General features: G+C 34.9%; 1 pseudogene; it reads right to left on the bottom strand.

The window, feature by feature from the left end:
- Positions 1–1,868: 1,868 nt before the first annotated feature.
- On the bottom strand, positions 1,869–7,623 carry LOC109100814 (annotated as a pseudogene).
- Positions 7,624–9,076: the final 1,453 nt, after the last annotated feature.

The raw sequence follows: 9,076 nt of genomic DNA, 5'->3' as shown, positions 1-9,076 counted from the left end.
AATAAATGGTTAAAAGGGCTAATGAACCTCCTCAATCTTGGCCAAAGTGCTCTTTCATGCATCATGCCCAGAAATAAGGCCTTCAAGTAACAAACCTCCTCAATCTTGGCCAAAATAGACCCAGTAAAGAAAGCAGATAACAAAACTTACAAAAGTATCAAGTGCATCCAAAGATTCAACTTGTTCTCTGGCTCTTTTAATTCAAGCTTTTCACTTCATTTGAGCATAAAACAATCAATGAGCCAATGTTTGAAAAAGAGTAATGAGGAGGAACATAATGCAATACAGCACGTCCAGGAATATTGCTCACTAAGACTAAACTACATGCTGCTAGTACCCTCAACAGTTACACAAGACACATAATGATGATACTACAGTAAATACTCTACAGCTACATTCAGCGGGAAAGACCCAGTCATGTGAACTATTAATGATCAGCATCTACAAAACACTCTCAGCTCGTTTCAATCGAATGTCTGTAAAGGTTTCCAAGCAGATTTATTGCTGATTTGACAGATTGAACACCGTTCTGGCTAAAGAAAATGAAGAGCTTGTGTTTTTGAGTTACTCTGAAACCTGGATACTGTCTGTTAGTTACAGCTGCAATGTAAGAATTAATGAATAAAAACCCATCATCAGTAAAATCATTGATATTAATCGAGTCGAACCAAAGGAAGATATCTGAGCCCGACGACTTTTAAATAAACACGTGATGTAAAGAAATCACTGTGAGAAAGGCTCGGTTCTGATGAAATGTGTGAAAATGAAGAAATGAAGCACAGACACACCTCCAGATTTAAAGACATTAGATTAGAGATCTACACATGGAAGAAAACGAATACACTACCGTCCACAAGTTTGGTGACAGTAAGATTTTTTTTTCTTTAAATAAAATGATATTTTTATTAAGCAAAGATGCATTAAATTGATCAAAAGTGATGCTAAAGATGTTTATAATGTAACAAATGTTGCTCTTTTGAACTTTTTATTCATCAAACAATCCTAAAAAAAAAAAAAAAAAAAAAAAAAAATCGTATGCAATCGAATGTCTGTAAAGGTTTCGAGCCGATTTATTGCTGATTTGACAGATTGAAACACCGTTCTGGCTAACGAAAATGAAGAGCTTGTGTTTTTGAGTCACTCTGAAACCTGGATACTGTTGTTAGTTTACAGCTGTTAAGTAAGGGAATTAATGAATAAAAAACCCATCATCAGTAAAATCATTGATATTAATTGTCATGGGATCGATCGAGTCGACCAAAGAAGATATCGGAAGACGAACAACTTTTAAATAAAACACGTGATGTCAAAGAATCACTGTGAGAAAGGCTACGGTTCTGATGGGGAAATGTGAAAAATCAAGGAAATGAAGCACAGCCACACCTCCAGATTAAAGACATTAGATTAGAGATCTACACATGGAAGAAAACGAATACAATTACAGTCCACAAGTTTGGGGGGACAGTAAGGATTTTTATTTCTTAAATAAAAAGTCATTTTTTTATTAAGCAACAAGATGCATTAAATTGATCAAAAGTGACGCCTAAAAGAGTTTATAATGTAACAAAGTGCTCTTTTGAACTTTTTCTTCATCAAACAATCCTAAAAAAAAAAAAAAAAAAAAAAAAAAAATTAAGAGCACGACGTTTTCAACACATCATATAATTAAAAAATGTTCTCGAGCAGCAAATCATCATATTAGAATGATTTATGAAGATCACTGAAAACTGGCATAAGATGTGAAAATTCAGCTTTGCATCACAGAAATAAATTTACATGTGAAAATTATTACTTAGAAAACAGTATTTAAATCACAATAATATTTCACCGTTTTGACGTGTTTTTGATCAAAATAAATGCCGCCTTTGTGAGCCGAACAGACTTAATTTATAAAAAAAATCTTACCGACTCCAAACTTCTCAAAAGTAGTGTGCATTCAAAAAATGATTTCTAATCACTGACTCACCCTCATGATGTCGCAAACCCCTAAGACTTTCTCTGATTCGCTGAAAAAAACAAAAAACATACATTTTCAACACGATAAAAGCATTCTTGGCGAGTCGAAACAAGAGGAGCCAGTAAAGCTTTGGAACTCAATCGAAGCAGGGACTCTGACATCAGTGGCTCTCACTGTCAGTCGCGCTCATGATCGTCCCCGACGCCTCTCGTGTTTTGAGCAGCTGCGCTCCTTTGTCCTCCATGCAAGCATCGCAACCCCAAACCGCAGACGTCTCGGCCGTCAACAGATTGTACGCCGTCTCGGTCATCCCAGTGCAAACTCTGTGGAACCATTTCTGACACGAGGCCTCACACAGAATGGCCTCTTGGTCATCGTTCACTTCGCTCAGGCATATGCCGCATGGGTAGACCGGCTCGGACGAGGAGGACGTGCTCCTTCTGTTCACAACTTTATTATTGCTCAAAGCCCCCGGGCGTCTGCCCGGTCCCGGCGACTTCTTCAAGGCTTCGTTGTTGGCGTGAAGGACGCCGTTGAGTTTCTCCGCTCCCGTCTTTGTCTTCAGCTCTGGCGCGCTGTCCTGAGTCTTCTCTTACTTCGGTGCACTGGTTTTCTGCATTGGGTTGGCTTCCACCAGCTGCATTTCAAGTTCTGTTGCCAGGCGTTCGTATGGGATGCCGCAGTTATTCTACTGCTGCGAGAAAATTGAGGAGACAAATCCGATACGGTTTTTCTCGGGATGAAAACTGACCTCTGGACTGGCTTTGACTCAGTTTGAAATTGGCGGTGCTCTCCTGGATTCGGTCTGAAGTGCATGACGTTATTGCCGCCGCCGCTAAACGGCTGCCCGTAATTTGGGTTTTCCGGGTGGCCGAAGTTAAATCCCGGTGCCCGGTTGTATCCCATGGGATTCTGGGAAAAAGCATGAGGCTGGTTTCGCATCTGGTAGGGAGCCCCGAATGGAGAAGGCATCCTGGATGACATCCTTGGCGACCCGCCTTGCAAGCCACGGTATGTGAGTGGGCGAAATAAGGGGTTTGCGATGCTTCAGGGGCGGCGTTAGCTTAGTCATCGAAAGGATTGGAGGCTATTAGGTGATCCGCACTCGGGTTTGGAGGCGGCGCATATTCAGACAGAGTAGAGAAGGACGGCGCCTGTCGAGAAAGATAGTTCTCTATATTTAGTAATTATGTCCATTTTTTTCATATCAACTTCAAATTTGGAACATAACTTATTTAGACACAAGGTTTTTATTTTATACCAATTTTAGAGTAAAACCTGTTATGTAAAATATTTACTCAAAAAACAAGATTAATAAAATAATCACCTCCAATAATTATCAAACAACAACAATAACAACAAAGAACCAATCATCTACTACAAAAATCTGCTAATTTTCCTGTTTAAAATGAGACCAACCGTAGGTCTATATTCCAAAGTGTTCATAAAATACAACAATTTAAGTTTGGATAGTGCACTTTAATGCACTTTTTCTTTGTTTTTTCTAAATCTTCCTTCACTTTCTAAACGCAGACAAACAGAATGAAAAGCAACTGTTCAAATATTTGGGGTCGGTAAGCTTTTTTTACTGTTTTTGAAAGAGTCTCTTCTGCTCACCGAGGCTGCATTTATTTGATTAGAAACACAGCAAAAATAGTGAAATATTATTGCAATTTAAAATAACGGTTTTCTATGTGAATATCTGTTTAAATGGAATTTATTTCTGTGATGTGCAGCTGTATTTTCAGCATCATTACTCCAGTCTTCAGTGTCACATGATCTTCAGAAATCATTCTAATATGATGATTTGCCGCTCATGAAACATTTCTGATTATTATCAATGTTGAAATTGATCAAAAGTGACAGTAAAGACTGTTAAAAAATTACATATATCACAAAAATATGAAGCAGCACAGCTTTTTTTACAGTCTTTACTGTCACTTTTAATCAATTTCAAGCATCTTTGCTGAATAAAAGTATTAATTTCTTTAAATAATATATTTTTACCGACCCCAAATGTTTTAACAGTCCTTTATCTCTAAATATTCTAATAATAATAATTTTTTAACCCCTTAACTGTCACCGTCCCAACTGTTGGAAGCTTGGCGCTCTTTTTTGTTGTTTTCCTTTTTCTCTATAAAATCTTTTAGTAATCATCATAAATTATATATCATTAGAAGCCCAAGATTCATCCTGTGAAAACCATTTTGAAATCGGACATTGCGTTACCGTGGAAATGGTACTTTAAAATCTTATGGCGGTCTCCTCCCCCTTAGTGGGCGGAGTCAAGTGTTCATATTACAAAATGCATTTACGGGTCTTTTAGAATCAAAACTTTTTCTAAGCTTGGCAACAAAAATATCATTGGAAAGGGTTGGAATGTCTCAGGATTCCATATTGGACGGTTATTTCGAGTATTTGAAGTTAAAAAAGCAGAGGAAGAACTCTACGGAAAAATTCATTTAAACAAAATTCAAGGAGTTTTGATGGCTCCAGTGGCTGTTTTGGTGTATGACGAACTAAAATAAAAGCTCACAGGAACATCCATTTATTGTTATTAACTTCAAATTTGGAACCTAAAAACTTATTTAGACACAAAGGATTTAATTTTATACCCTTTTATAGTAAAACCTGTTATGTTAATATTTATAATAATAAATTAATTATAGCGCATCTTTTATATTTAACATTCTATAACTTTTGATACTTTAATTTTTTTGAAAAAATGCCACACTTTTCCCTTTGCTTAAACGAGGACCCAACCTTAGGTCTATATTCAAAGTGTTCATATTAAATACAACAATTTAAGTTTGGATAGTGCACTTTAATGCCTATTTTAAAAAATGGGGGGTGACAGTTAAGGGGTTAAACTTATAAGCAACAATATTTAGTTAATATTGTTTGTTTCTGTTGTTTCGAATTCAAATGATCTGCAATCAAATATAGCGATTCCTATTGAACTGTCCATGGAGAAAATAAAAGAGGAAATAGCTGTGAGTTTCATACAGTACCTGTGTGCTCGACCTGCGTCTCTTTTTCTCTGGGCTTCCCAGCAGCAGCCCAGGACCGCCTAAAATATCCAGCCCCCCGTCACCTCCTGGAAAATCACAAACTGAGCTCAAATTAAACAGATCATCCAAAATACCTGAAACATATTGTGTCTACAGCACTGACGTGTGTGAAAGCTGTGAATATGAATGGCTTGAGAAACAGTTTGATGCATTTCTTACTGAAACAGGAAGTTTGGGTCGGACATATAGAAGATCTCGTTTCCATTTTTAGTACATCCAGTATAATTTAGATGCCATAATTGATCCTATATTTTCATAAGACTGCACATTTTAAAAGTGCATATTGTTTATTTTGTCAGCTTACACTAGCATACAAAAGAAAAAGCTCAAAGCTAATAGACATTAAATTTACGAACTTTAGGGTCTTAAAAAGTGATTTATGCTGAAACGTGCATGTTACAGTCTGTATTACATCAGCAGATTACAACACTAATTCATATACAATTCAGTGTTTAATTAGATTATATATAGATTATAATAGAATACAGTAATTGGTAGAGATTTTCAGAAAATAAGACATTGAAATAAACCTTGGTGTATTGGGTCGTTATTATAGTTAGCCTATGTAAAAAAAAAATATAAAATAACGAAATAAAAAATAATCTATAGGGACAATAAATAAATAAACCTAATGCACACCAAACATTAAAATGTAACTAAAAGTAATGACTTTAAAAAATGATTTATTATAGTGTAGCCTATGTAATAAAAAAAAGAAAAAAATAATAACAAAAAAAGGATTATTATAAGGCAAAACGAGCAAAAATAATTAAAAAAATAAAATGCACAAACATTTAAAATGTAACTAAAGTAACGAATTTAAAATAATATAAATTAACAGCAGAATGTCACATGGTCTCATTGCACACATCGCGGTTGTTACATTTATACATCCGGCTATACACAATTTTATGTTTATTTATTTATTTGACTTGTTCACTGTACCTTCTTTTAACTTTAGCGATAAACTTTGGCGAGTTTTCTTTTTAAGGTTACATCATAAACATCTGACGCTACTGAGGGCGATGGCAAATAAGCTCTGAGAACTGATTTGCGGATCGCTCAAACTTCCAAAACTCTGCAGAAACTCGTGTTCGTCTGACAGCGTTCACTGAGGCCTGAATTGATCCTATATTTTTCATAAGACTGCACATTTTAAAGTTGCCGTATATTTATTTTGTCAGCTTACACTAGCAATACAAAGAAAAGCCAGCATAATAGACATTAAATTTACGAACTTTGGTCTTAAAAAGTGATTTATCTGAAACGTGCATGTTCGGCTGTTTACATCACAATTACAACCTCATTCTATCAATTCAGGTTTAAATACTATTATAATATTATATCAGATTATAATCGATACAGTAATTGTATGAAGATTTTCAGAAAAGTAAGACATAATAAACTTGGGTATGGGTTAGATAGTTACCTATATGAATAAAAAAATAATAAAACTGAATAAATAAATAAGAAATATAGGCAACTAATAATAATAAAATGACACAAACATTTACAATGTAACTAAAAGTAATACGGTTTGAAAATTTATTTATATAGTGTATCCCTATTCATAACAAAAAAAAAAAAAAAAAAAGGTATCTAAGGCAAACAAAAATAATTAAAAACAATAAAATGCACACCAACAGTTACAATGTACACGTAAAACGATTTAAAATAGTACACTCAAATTAACACTTGAAGGTCACTGGTCCCTCATTGCACATCGCGGTTGTTACATTTATACATCCGTATACACAATTTTATGTTTATTTATTTATTTGACTTGTTCACTGTACCTTCTTTTAACTTTTAACGTCAACTTTTGTGAGTTTTGCTTTTTAAGGTTACATCATAAACATCTGACGCTACTGAGGAGCATTAATAAATAAGCTCTGGTATGATTTGCGGATCAGCTCCAAACTTCCCGAAACTCTGCAGAAACTCGTGTTCGTCTGACAGCGTTCACTGAGGCCTGACACGCTTTACTTCTTAAACGCGTAACGTTATCTGAATACGTCGCTGTCTACTTTTCTGTTCTCCACCGAAGGCCCGAAGGCCGCCAGACTGTTTCTGTCGCTCCGGTAATCACGACCGACACCGAATCAAGCCTCGAAAAACACGGAAAATCCACGTTACCTCGGTTTCGTTTTAGAGAGAATGAATCTTTATCCTGCTCTGTGGACATTACAGGCGCCCTCACATGACTCAAACGCACGGAAGGAACGGGAAAATGGTATAACTTTGATGTTGGAGAGAATGTTTGTAGTTCTTCCCCCGTTTCGCTGCAATCACGGCGGCGGCGGCGTTGCTCCGTACGCGACCGGGAAGCGAATTTACTGTTCCTACTACGGCGGAGGCTTCTCTATTAATATTCATGAGCTAAACCGTCGCCATTTGAAGCGTACCGATGACGTCACCTGTTTAATATTGATGAGAGAACGACCGCAACGTTAAAGAACGTCCCCAACCAAAGGCAAGAACGTCAGCACGGCCTCATTAATATTCAAAAGCTAAGCTTTCGCCATAGTAGTTTCGAGCAGGAAAGCTGCACCCGTGCGCAAGGTTTGGGAGGAGCAGACACCTTTGACTTCTTGTTTTACGGGGCAGTTCGCGGAAATGAACGACAGTCTGCTTGCGTTTGTAAAACTTGTAAACAATGCTGAGTGAGAAGGGCGCGGGAGGGGGGGGGATGGTGGCGGAGCGTGGCAGCGTCCGCGCGCAGAAACCCCTCGATAAAGAGCGCGCTTGTGGTTCGTAGTGTTGCGTTTGATGTTACCGACCCGCGCTGATGATGATGATGATGATGATCTGCTGATGTAATGTTGGCGATATTATAAATGCTGTCATTTTAAAAATTATTTACCTTGTATGGCGGTAGTAATATGCGCCTGCAACACAGGGCACAGGTGCAAAATAATGGCAGACACATTTCCTTATTTTTTTTATTATTATTTTATTTTATTTTATTTTTTGGAAAAAATCTTTCAATAATAAAGTAAGAAATTTATCTACATCTATGTAATAAAAGCCACTTTCTATTTCTAGTAATTTACTTGCCTTTTCTATTTATTATTATTATTTTCACCCATTTCACCTAATTATAAATAGTCTACTTATATATATATATATATATATATATATATATATACAAACACATGATAATACTAACTATACCAACTACATAATACAATTTTTAATTGTTTTATAGTAATATGCCACAAAACTGTACATGTTCATATATACTTATATATATATATATATTTTAGTGTGTGTGTGTATATATATATATATATATATATATATATATATATATATATATATATATATATATATATATATACTGCATTACCAATTCTTTAAGAGAAAAGAGACAACATTTTTAAAGTTTTCAGTATTTTTTATTTTAAACTGGAAATCGGCCTTTTTATAAACACCCATTTGTAGGTACCTTGGCATAAACATTACACCATATTGCTGAACAGAAAAAAAAAAAAAATTTTTAATAAACACATGGTACATGTATTTGTAAAGTAAAGCAGAATACTGGCACTTTATCAAGAAATACATTCAGTTTTAAGCATGATAGATACATTTCTATCGTTGCAGTGTGAAACCATCACTGCTTGAAGAGTTTAAAAGATCTCCTTATTAATATTAAAACAAAAACAAAAAAAAAACACTCAACAGAAGAATACCAGAACAATTAATTTGAAAATCAAAAGAGTTTAAACACGCAGTTCCTACCAGCATCAGAAATACTGGTTCAGTTGGTTTTTTTCAAGTGGCGGGGGGTTTATAGATAGCATTTACTGCTTGCGTGTGAAACCATCAACTGCCTGGAAGATGTTTTTTTTTTTAAAAAGAGATCTCCCTTATTAATACATTTAAAAAAAACCAAAAAAAAAAAAAAAAAACACAATATCAAAAAAAAAAAAAAAAAAAAAATAAAAAAAAAATAAAAAAAAAAAAAAAAAAAAAAAAAAAAAAAAAAAAAAAAAAAAAAAAAAAAAAAAAAAAAAAAAACAAAAAACACTTCAAAAGAAGAATA

This window comes from Cyprinus carpio, unplaced genomic scaffold (genome assembly GCF_018340385.1).
Source record: "Cyprinus carpio isolate SPL01 unplaced genomic scaffold, ASM1834038v1 S000006731, whole genome shotgun sequence".
Classification (NCBI taxonomy): Eukaryota; Metazoa; Chordata; class Actinopteri; order Cypriniformes; family Cyprinidae; genus Cyprinus; species Cyprinus carpio.
This window is presented reverse-complemented; position numbering and strand designations above follow the sequence as displayed.